Raw genomic sequence first — 11,477 nt, 5'->3', positions numbered from 1 at the left:
ACTTTAAAGTGACTTATACCATTTTGATATAACTCTAAACATATGGAGACCTATTTACATAAGCCATCACCAAATTACTTATTTTCAGAAAGCATAACATTTGTTTCTTATTGATTTTGATTATAAGAGTATTATAAAATATTGTAAGTATAAATTTATCACATGCAATGACAAAAAAAAAACTTCAAGGCTTCACTACTCATGTCTTAAAATTTATTATTTTTTTCCAATTTTAAACACTTTAAAACCATACGTGAAATTCCTCTGTTAAATGTCAACAGTGTCATTGAGAAATATCAATTTTGGTTCATTTAAGTTACTGGTAAAATCCTTCAAAACAGTAGTTTTGTATTGATGGGAAAATTAAGTGCATGATGTGTGGCCACCTTAAGCTTGCTCCATAGTGCACTGTAGATACGTGTAAAAACCCTAAATGTGCAATTATCTATCAGGTGTATGTGTGTAGTTTATTTCCGTGCATATTTCATGATCCTTGAAAGAGAAACATTTTCACCTGATCTTACAAACATTACAAAAATTGTTTAACGTTATAGAGAAAGCAGATTACTGGTAAACTTTATCAACTATACTATCACTGTTACATACATGCTAATGTGGTAATCACTAAGCATACTTGTAACATTTGAAACTATACTGTATAGAAAAGTAATGCTAGTAATAGGTTAGAACAGTATAAATGGTAATGAATATTATATATGATTGTTTTACTATGTGAATATTGACATACACATAATACTGGTGAAGACCAAGATCCTCATTCTAACCATATTATGTGTATTATCAGTTGAACACAACATCCAGAATGACAAATCTGAGATAGAATGTTCAAGGAGAGTAAACAATTCCAACCACCACTACAACACTGACTGAAAAAAAAACACTTCAGTAATAGCAAAATAACTCTTGTGAAGAGAGTTACAGTTAACTATTGTCAGTATTATTTCCAGGTAGCTGGATGCATGAACAAGGATTTCTCGGCTTATGTAGTCCTGAAAAATGTATCATGTTATGAAAGTCCTGGAGATAAATAACGATAAACCCAAATAAAAACACTGAGATCAAAAGTACTTATTTGTTACTGATAACCTAAAGCACAGATATAGAGTTAAAATATAAAAAAAAAGATATCTGAAATATTTAATGAAGAAACTATTGACCATAAAACTAAGTTTCCCAGTTTTCCCCTGAAGAAGAAAGGTCCACCTTTCGAAAACACTTGGTTTATAAGGTTTTGTATTTTTGACCATGAAACTAAAATATCACATAAATCAAGAACAATTCTCCATAGTAATTAGAAAATCACAGATTTCTCAAATTTTTATTGAATAAACACAGAAGACTAAAAAAAAAAATAACAGAAGCCATGTACAATTGTCCACAGTAATCAGAAAATTACAGATATTTCAAATGTTAAATAAATAAACACAGATCATAAAAATTACAGGAACCAAAAAATATTCTCTACAGTAATTAGAAAATTAAAAACAAAAATAATGTACAATGTAATTAAAACAAAAAGAAACATGCATAGTGTAAGTTTAGATATCTCATGTAAAGAAACAGTGCATAGTGTAAGTTTAGATATCTCATGTAAAGAAACAGTGCATAATGTAAGTTTAGATATCTCATGTAAAGAAACAGTGCATAATGTAAGTTTAGATATCTCATGTAAAGAAACAGTGCATAATGTAAGTTTAGATATCTCATGTAAAGCAAACGGCCAAGCCTTGCATGAAATGTTTAAAACATTTAAGGATAATAAGAGACTTGTTGGTCAGTCTAAGCCTACCAACTAAACTTTAAAATATAAAACACTAAAAACCAGCCCTTATCATTCAAAAATTTATTAAGCCCTCCATTAAGCTCTCTTAAATATACTGCATCCACCACATATGAAGGGAAATCAATCCAAAGGTCACACACACTATTAGAAAAATAAAAACTGTCTTAGCTGAAGATGACTCCTACCCTGCAAAAAATTGTATTTGTGTCCCCCTAGTCCTACTATTCTCAGCATTAGGTATGAAAAAAGATAATGAATTAACACTATAGATCCCCTTAACCTTGTATTTATTATAATCAAAGGCCATCTGCCATTTATTTACCCAACTCACCAAATAATCCAAATCCTCACAGCCAGAAATACCCAAGACCTTAATGGCACAGCAAATATAAATAATTTATTGATCATTCCTTCATTGATGTAAATCAAAAGATCTTGACACTGAGCCCAAGGTACCTTACTTGTAACATTAATCTAGTTTGATTGAACTTCATTTATAACAACCATCTGTTTTCTTACATCCAGCTACTTTTCTATCAAATGAGCGAAGTTATCCCTCACACCTACAGAGCTAATTTTTTTAACAAGCCTTTTATGTGGCACCTATACCATAACTTAAACAACATGAAAATATGACGAAATTTAATGTAGAATTCGAGAAAATGAAGAAATCAAACTTAAATGAAAAACATTATACAATAAATAATATACATAGGTGTGCCATTAATAACTTTCACAAGTTCATAAATTAATTGCTTTGTGTTGTGCCTAGCTTAAAGATAAATGTATTTAATGTTTTACACAGGGAAACAGTGAAAAATGGTTTTGTAATTATTGAAAATAAAGACAGTTCTAACTTTCACATTTATTTCATTTATTAGACCATGGTTTAATCAATAAAGGAAATATTAGGTGCAACCATGATTGTAATGAATGAATTATTTGTGAACAAACAGATATTATACAAACAGATATAAATATTAATTATATAAAAACTGGTTTGTTAAGTTTTATGCCAAACCAGGATAAGGGAAAAGTTCCAATCCAGTAGACCCTAAAACAACTAAAATCATTATATGTTCAATAAAAACATTGTTATAAATAAATATATTTTTATTGATTTCCTGAAGCTTAAGATTTGGGGAATTTTTAGAATTGCACAAGATGTGTTCTTCGGTTTTGGGCTTGAAGAGCAATATTATAACCTTCCACTTATTTGTAATCTTTATTAAGCTTATCTGAAACAGAAGCTTGACAAGAGTGCTAACCATGGGTAAATAAATCTCGTTATCAAAAGGTGAAAAAATATAAGTGGCCACAAAAATCCTTTCAAGAAAAATCCAGAATGTGACTTCATGGAAAATGAAAAAAAGTGAGTTTGAAATTAAGATCTTTGATTAATGGAGCCTTATATTTTCTTCCTGAATTATTTATATATATATATAGACACTTTCAGTCTGGTCCATCCTGAAACTGCTACAAATATCCATGACATCCATAACATCTGACCTATACGACAACATATGTCTGCCTATTAGTGTCACAACAAAAAGGGAATTTCACAAAAAATACTGAAGTATTACCAAACTATACTTAAACTCAGGACCTCTGACTAGCAGCCAAACTATACTTAAACTCAGGACTCCTGACTAGCAGCCAAACAATACTTGATCTCAGGACCTCTGACTAGCAGCCAAACTATACTTAAACTCAGGACTCCTGACTAGCAGCCAAGCAATACTTGATCTCAGGACCTCTGACTAGCAGCCAAACAATACCTAAGTATCAGGACCTCTGACTAGCAGCCAAACTATATTTAAATTCTTACAATTCATACCTTAAAATTATGGAACTCTGCTTGTCTGAGAACCAATATCTAGTTGAAATGTTTTAAACAGCTAAAAATTAATATATTGGAAATTTTCACACAAAAAATATTGGACATAATTATGGCTATAAAATTGAAATATTATAGGACTACTCATCTCTCTATGAAAATAAGCTGCACCAGAATACAATCACATGTTGATAGTTTACACCATGATTGTATGTCATTCATCCAGAGCACCATACTAGCATAACACCTATAAAAGTACAAGTAATAACACTATTCCCAGCAGTAGTATGGTGAACGCACTGCATAATGGCTCCCAGACAGAAATTTCACATGATAAACATTTAGAAACCAAAGTTTTGGCTGGTGAAGGCTACTCTATGCCATAAACTGAGCAAATGGTCATTTTCAGTAAGATTTGAATGGAAACTCTAAAGAGTACTGTTAATATTTCAATATGAATATTATTAAGGCTTAATGAGCTTATATGGAAACCAACTTGGCTGAATGGTAAAAATAATACCAGACATTTGGAACAATATTTCCCAATCATAAGCATATGGTAGCATGAAACCAAGCTTTATGGCTGTGTTTATAGCAAATGTAAAATAGGAGTGCATCGTACATTTTGGTTTTCTTGTGTATTTTATTTGATAATGTATTGTACTAATGATAAGTTGACCATTTTCTTGAAACTACTCATTGCTTGTGACTCCTGGATTTGGTATCACCTTGTGCATTTCCATAATCATTTCCAATGCTATATTTTAAAGTGATTTTAGTTTTCAAATACGGCCCTTTCCTCCAAAATTTTCAATCTTTACTCAAGACGCTTCTAAAAGAAAAAAGATCGTGAATCAGTATATGTTATTCTTGAAGAAGGTTTAATGTCATGTTTCTTGTGCATGTATTTGATGCATGAAAATACTACTTATATAAATATCTAAGAATAAAAGTATCTAAAAACATTTCACCTCTTGTTGATAAAAACTTTGCAAAATTAGTTCACTATATCAATGAAAAGCTAATACACTCTTGCTGTTTTGTACATTTTTAAATACTCCAGACCAAAAAATACAAATAAACATAAAAGTAGGTTTTTTTTTACTGTCCGGTATAAACTGATAGATGTAAATTAGGGAAACAACAAAAAAAAACACAACCATAGTGTTTATTATAAACACTGAGAAGTAATGGATGGAACGAAGTATGATGGTCATTATTAGTGATTCAATTGAAACTGAAGTTCAGATACACTGATGTCCAAATTCTAAGTATCAGCAATACTTAGCAGATTCAGGAAATCTGAAGGAGATAATAGTTTTAATCACATACAACAATGGAAAAGAAGTAAATACAAGTGAACAAAAACCTTCTTTATTCACAGTGATGAACGTCTTTTAACATTAAATGGCTGGCTTCAGTATTGTATAACTTCTTGTTGCTGGGACAGAGGAAAAGCAACTACACAAGATAAGAAAGAAGGAAGGGAATAATAATGATACCACACTTTCAAGTCACATGAAAGTCCTAGTGCAAAATTCTACAACCTTAGATTATCTACATTAAATAATAATGATACCACACTTTCAAGTCACATGAAAGTCCTAGTTCAGCATTCTACAACCTTAGATTATCTACATTAAATAATAATGATACCACACTTTCAAGCCACGTGGAATTCCTAGTTCAGCATTGTACAACCTTAGATTACCTACATTAAATAATAATGATACCACACTTTCAAGTCACATGAAAGTCCTAGTTCAGCATTCTACAACCTTAAATTATCTACATTAAATAATAATGATACCACACTTTCAAGTCACATGAAAGTCCTAGTTCAGCATTCTGCAACCTTAGATTATCTACACTAAATAATAATGATACCACACTTTCAAGTCACATGAAAGTCCTAGTTCAGCATTCTACAACCTTAGATTACCTACATTAAATAATAATGATACCACACTTTCAAGTCACATGAAAGTCCTAGTTCAGCATTGTACAACCTTATATATATTACCTACATTAAATAATAATGATACCACACTTTCAAGTCACATGAAAGTCCTAGTTCAGCATTCTACAACCCTAGATTACTTATATTAAATAATAACAATACCACACTTTCAAGTCACACGAAAGTCCTAGCACAGTATTCTACCTACAATACCAATGTCAACAAATCATCACCACTATGCATTCAAGGGATATATACCTCCAGATCATACTAACTTGTACAATTCTTTGCACTACCCCTTGAAATGAGTATAACTTCACTCTAGGAGGACATGACTCAGAAACCAAATCAAGCAAGTATATGGTGTACTTGATAATCATTGTGATATGTAACCTCAACTAGAGGATTAGCACAAGTTCACAATCTATATCCTGTTCACAAGGATGCAAACTAAATATAAACAGGACCCCTGCATGAATATTAAAACAAAAAGACAAAACAAATACAGGTAAATAAGAATAACTTTTCTTCAACAGCTGTGGAAAGGCAAAATATGTCAGTTTTAGTTTACTTAAATCAACAGATTAGAGCTGGGGAAGTAGGGGTACTTGCTAATCAATTAATAAACAGCTCCATTAAATCAATTAGTAGTATTCCTTAAATCAAGTTATGTACATGAAAGAAAGAAAAAAAATTGAAAAAAATGGCTGGTGACAGATGCTGCCAAACAATATTCTCTCTATTTAGCAGTTCAAAATTAGCCCTTTATATAGCTTTGTCCTTAAAAATAAACATAATAGCAATACTCAATTACTTGGATAGTTGGAATACTGAAAAACAGTAATAATGTGAAACCCTATTTTGATTAGTTGATTATTTTCATGACACTTGATTTAATCATAATTTTGATTAATTGATTGTTAGAATAATCAGAAACAGTATCTATGGGGTTTTTAGTCCTTTTTACTTCACCATACAGTAAACTAAACTAATTTAGGTATGTGAATAATGTTATGACATTTCATTAAATTCATCATTTGATATTATACTGCAGACCGACTGTTTAATGGTTAAATATACATACATATGTTAAATATTATACTGCAGACCGACTGTTTAATGATTAAATATACATACATATGTTAAATATTATACTGCAGACCGACTGTTTAATGGTTAAATATACATACATATGTTAAATATTATACTGCAGACCGACTGTTTAATGATTAAATATACATACATATGTATCTATGTATGTGTGTGTTAAAGATTTATTTTCCTTTTCAACAATGGTGAACTTAAAAATAATCTGTGACGTAGAGGCCTAACGGTTAAAAAGAAGACATCTTTAACACACAAATGTATGTATATGTATATATTTATTTATATACTAAAACATTAATAATCAGAAACACTAATTTCAATTAATCGATACGTTTATGTGATACTTATTGATGTAATCACTCCTTATACATAATTGATTAAATCGCACAGCTTTAATACAGATATATAAAGTAAGAGAAAAAAGTTAAAAGCTGTACATTTATTTTATTTAATTATGTAACATTATTAATCTCAGAAAGTTTTCTTAGCTCAAAAACACTATCAAATAGTCAAGTCACACATGCTGTTAAAGTTAAAAACAAAAACTATAGTTTTCCATAGAGAAATTATTTTGTTATCCACAAAAGAAGGAAGTTAAGCCTTTAGTCATAGCTGGGATTTGGTTGGCCCTGAAATTTTTAAAAACATTATGTAGTACATTTCTGACCCTTAAGTTAATTAAATAAATTAAAACACCAATAATTTATACCAAGTGCAATAACAAACTTAGCTCCCAACAGCCTATTGTCCTATAATTACATATAATTACTTTTATATTGGTCAACAAAGAACATGCAAGAAGAAGGGGGTAGAGTCCAATAATTTTACAAATTCCGATTACATGTATGCTGTCATAGTAATGAAGTTCATTGTTTTATTTGCTATAGAAGACTTTCTTATATACTTGGAAAATCATTTGAAATAGCAGTTCTTTTAAAGAAAATATATATGTGTGAATTCTGCTAGTACCTATTACAATTTGCACATTCAAATACAACAGTTTTGGTGTACGGCTCAATGGATAGAAGTTAGAATTGCAAAATCAAACGTGCATATACTCTTTCTAGTGCCCCAAGGCTCTGCAATACGTCTGAGAACTTGTAATGCTAAACATTGGGTTTCAATACCCACGGTTGGTACTGCACAGATTGCTCTTGCTGTAGATTTAAAAACAAATAGACAAGCAGTCTTTTTGTTGGAACAATTTTATAAAGGTTTGTAACTTTACTTAGGAATATATACATGTGTAACTAAGACTTAAAATGCTCCACATTTATAAACTACTAATCATTTCAAGTTATTCAGTGTCTCTATATACTCTACAGTTTGTATACACCAAGGTATCAGTTTCTTCATATACTCCATGGTATCAGTTTCTTCATACATTCCACGGTATCAGTTTCTTCATACACTCCACGGTATCAGTTTCTTCATATACTCCACGGTATCAGTTTCTTCATACATTTCACAGTATCAGTTTCTTCATACACTCCACGGTATCAGTTTCTCTATATACTCCATGGTATCAGTTTCTCTATACACTCCATAGTATCAGTTTCTTTGTATACTCCATGATGTCAGTTTCTCTATATACTCCATGATGTCAGTTTCTTCATATACTCCACGGTATCAGTTTCTTCATATACTCCATCGTATCAGTTTCTCTATATACTCAACAATTTTAGTGTCTTTATATACTCCACAATTTTAGTGTCTTTATATACTCCACAATTTTAGTGTCTTTATATACTCCACAGTTTCAGTGTCTTTATATACTCCACAGTTTCAGTGTCTTTATATACTCCATAGTATCAGTTTCTTTACATACTCCACAATTTTAGTGTCTTTATATACTCCACAGTTTCAGTGTATTTATATACTCCACAGTTTCAGTGTCTTTATATACTCCACAGTTTCAGTTTCTTTATATACTCCACAGTATCAGTTTCTTTATATACTCCACAGTATCAGTTTCTTTATATACTCCACAGTATCAGTTTCTTTACATACTCCACAGTATCAGTTTCTTTATATACTCCACAGTTTCAGTTTCTTTATATACTCCACAGTTTCAGTTTCTTTATATACTCCACAGTTTCAGTGTCTTCACATACTCCACAGTATCAGTTTCTTTACATACTCCACAGTATCAGTGTCTTTATATACTCCACAGTTTCAGTGTCTTTGCATACTCCACAGTTTCAGTGTCTTTACATACTCCACAGTATCAGTTTCTTTACATACTCCACGGTTTCAGTGTCTTTACATACTCCACGGTTTCAGTGTCTTTACATACTCCACGGTTTCAGTGTCTTTATATACTCCACGGTTTCAGTGTCTTTATATACTCCACAGTTTCAGTGTCTTTATATACTCCACAGTTTCAGTGTCTTTATATACTCCAGTTTAAGTAAGATATTGTTACGACAGCGGAAGTCATGTGATGTTGGTAACACATAATGAGTATCTAGAAGATTCGCAAAAAACATTAGTGTGTTATGACAGCGGAAGTCAAGTGACGCTGGTAACACGTGATGAGTATCTAGAAGATTCTCGAAGAGGCTACACGAGCGGTATTATCGTATATAAGTGCGCTAGACAAAGGAGAGAGAGAGAGAGTGGGGAACCAAGGACAGCAGTTACGGTCAGTGGGAACCAAGGACAGTAGTTATGGTCAGTGGGAACCAAGGACAGCAGTTACGGTCAGTGGGAACCAAGGACAGCAGTTACGGTCAGTGGGAACCAAGGATAGCAGATACAGAGATCGGAACTATAGTTGCTGACAGGCGGAGATAGAGACGGACAATTGAGTCAAGCGCGGTAGTAAAGTGAGTGAATTGTTGTGAATTATAGCGTGTGTTTAAGTTAAAGTAACTGTGGAAATTAAGTGTATTGCAAAGTTGTATTGAGGAAGAATAAACTAGTTTTATTTAAGAAAGGACTTGTATTGCAGAAAAATTAACAAACGAACATACAGAGACGTAACAATATACTCTTATCATTTCTTTATTGTTACTTTCAAAAACAGTATTGGTTACAATGTTTAATATACATAATGTTACAATATACAATATGTAACAATATACTCTTATCATTTCTTTATTGTTACTTTCAAAAACAGTATTGGTTACAATGTTGAATATACATAATGTTATTACTTTTTAAATTCTATCTTTTGTTACTATACTTTTATTACAGAAGTTGTTTTGCAGTGTTAGCTTAATATATGTATTAAGGACTAACTTAAATATCCTTTGCTGACAGCAATGGTACTTAACTAATAAAACAATACATTCTAATCTTTATAGATAATAACAAAATAAAATTATATTTTACCAGAAATATTTTTATTTTTGCTCAAAGTAAGTAGCTTGCTCTGATTTTAAGTTGATATTAATTTATTTACATACTCCACAGTTTCAGATTCTTATATACTCCACAGTTTAAATTTTTTTTATGCATTCCCAAGTGTGATCTGAAATATTATTTTCTACATGAGCCAAAAAAAATCAAATTAATTTTTTCATCTTTCATGACCTGACTCTAGACATCAATCCATGTGATACTTCCATGGCTATCTCAGAGTAACCGAGGGATGTAGATTTTTTTGGGCTATTAGTACAATGGGGAGTGGCATCTATAGATCACTGGTACAACCAAATATCAGCTGGAATTTCAAACAGTGGTGGGGAAAATTAAAACATTATATGGCACATGGAGTAGTGAAAGAGTTAATAGTTCTACGTGGACAGAAAGATTCTCTCAAGTTTCTTTAAAACTTCTATAAACATACAAAGGTTTTCAGGTTCTGGTTTTGGTATATTACTTGTTTGACATCCTTTATGTTTTCTCTAAATGGCAACATAGTTAAAACCATACCATACAACCATTTTCAAACTGTGAGCTATTTAATTTGTATTTGTAAGCACTAAATCTTATATTTACATAGAAATAAGCAACATTCTACAACACATGCAAAATTAAACAGAAAAGAAATATGAAATAATTATATAACATATCTACCACAACTTGTTGAGCTGTGTGTGCTTCTACAGTATACCATTTTCTGATTAATATTAAGCCTAATAACAATATTCAACTCTGAAATATAAAAGCCATATTGACATACCTGTATCATGCATGACTGAGATCAAAATTTTCCTTCTCTCTGTCATTCCTTTGATCCTGCCAAATGTCACGGCTGTCCTCTAAAACCAACATTTTTCATTGCTTAAATACGTGATAAACATTTCTCTTTCAGTATCCTTGATCATTCTTCACACATTTCACACGGTTCTACTTAAATATGTGATAAACATTTCTCTTTCAGTATCCTTGATCATTCTTCACACATTTCACACGGTTCTACTTAAATATGTGATAAACATTTCTCTTTCAGTATCCTTGATCATTCTTCACACATTTCACACGGTTCTACTTAAATATGTGATAAACATTTCTCTTTCAGTATCCTTGATCATTCTTCACACATTTCACACGGTTCTACTTAAATATGTGATAAACATTTCTCTTTCAGTATCCTTGATCATTCTTTACACATTATGTAATGGTATGTTGTACTTTATTAGTTTAAAGCATTATTTATAATAACTGTCACCAATTCCAAATACATGAAAATTAAAACGTCGATGATGATAGTATTTGTAAAGTCCACACGCTATAAATATATGTGTAGACCACACGCTATAGTGTAAATATGTGTGTAGACCACACGCTATAGTGTAAATATGTGTGTAGACCACACGCTA

General features: G+C 31.3%; 1 long non-coding RNA gene across 1 annotated transcript in view; it reads right to left on the bottom strand.

Annotated features, from left to right (window-relative positions):
• Positions 1-7,224: 7,224 nt before the first annotated feature.
• Positions 7,225-11,477, bottom strand: part of LOC111088577 — an 11,024-nt gene continuing 6,771 nt past the window's right edge. The window contains exons 2-3 of the long non-coding RNA XR_002613050.1: positions 10,838-10,916; positions 7,225-7,337 (exon numbers count right to left, since the gene is read on the bottom strand). This is a non-coding gene — a long non-coding RNA (uncharacterized LOC111088577). The remainder of the gene's footprint in view (positions 7,338-10,837; positions 10,917-11,477) is intronic.

This window comes from Limulus polyphemus, unplaced genomic scaffold (assembly GCF_000517525.1).
Source record: "Limulus polyphemus unplaced genomic scaffold, Limulus_polyphemus-2.1.2 Scaffold4036, whole genome shotgun sequence".
Classification (NCBI taxonomy): domain Eukaryota; kingdom Metazoa; phylum Arthropoda; class Merostomata; order Xiphosura; family Limulidae; genus Limulus; species Limulus polyphemus.
The sequence above is the reverse complement of the archived record's forward strand: the minus strand, read 5'-3'. Positions and strand labels throughout refer to the sequence as shown.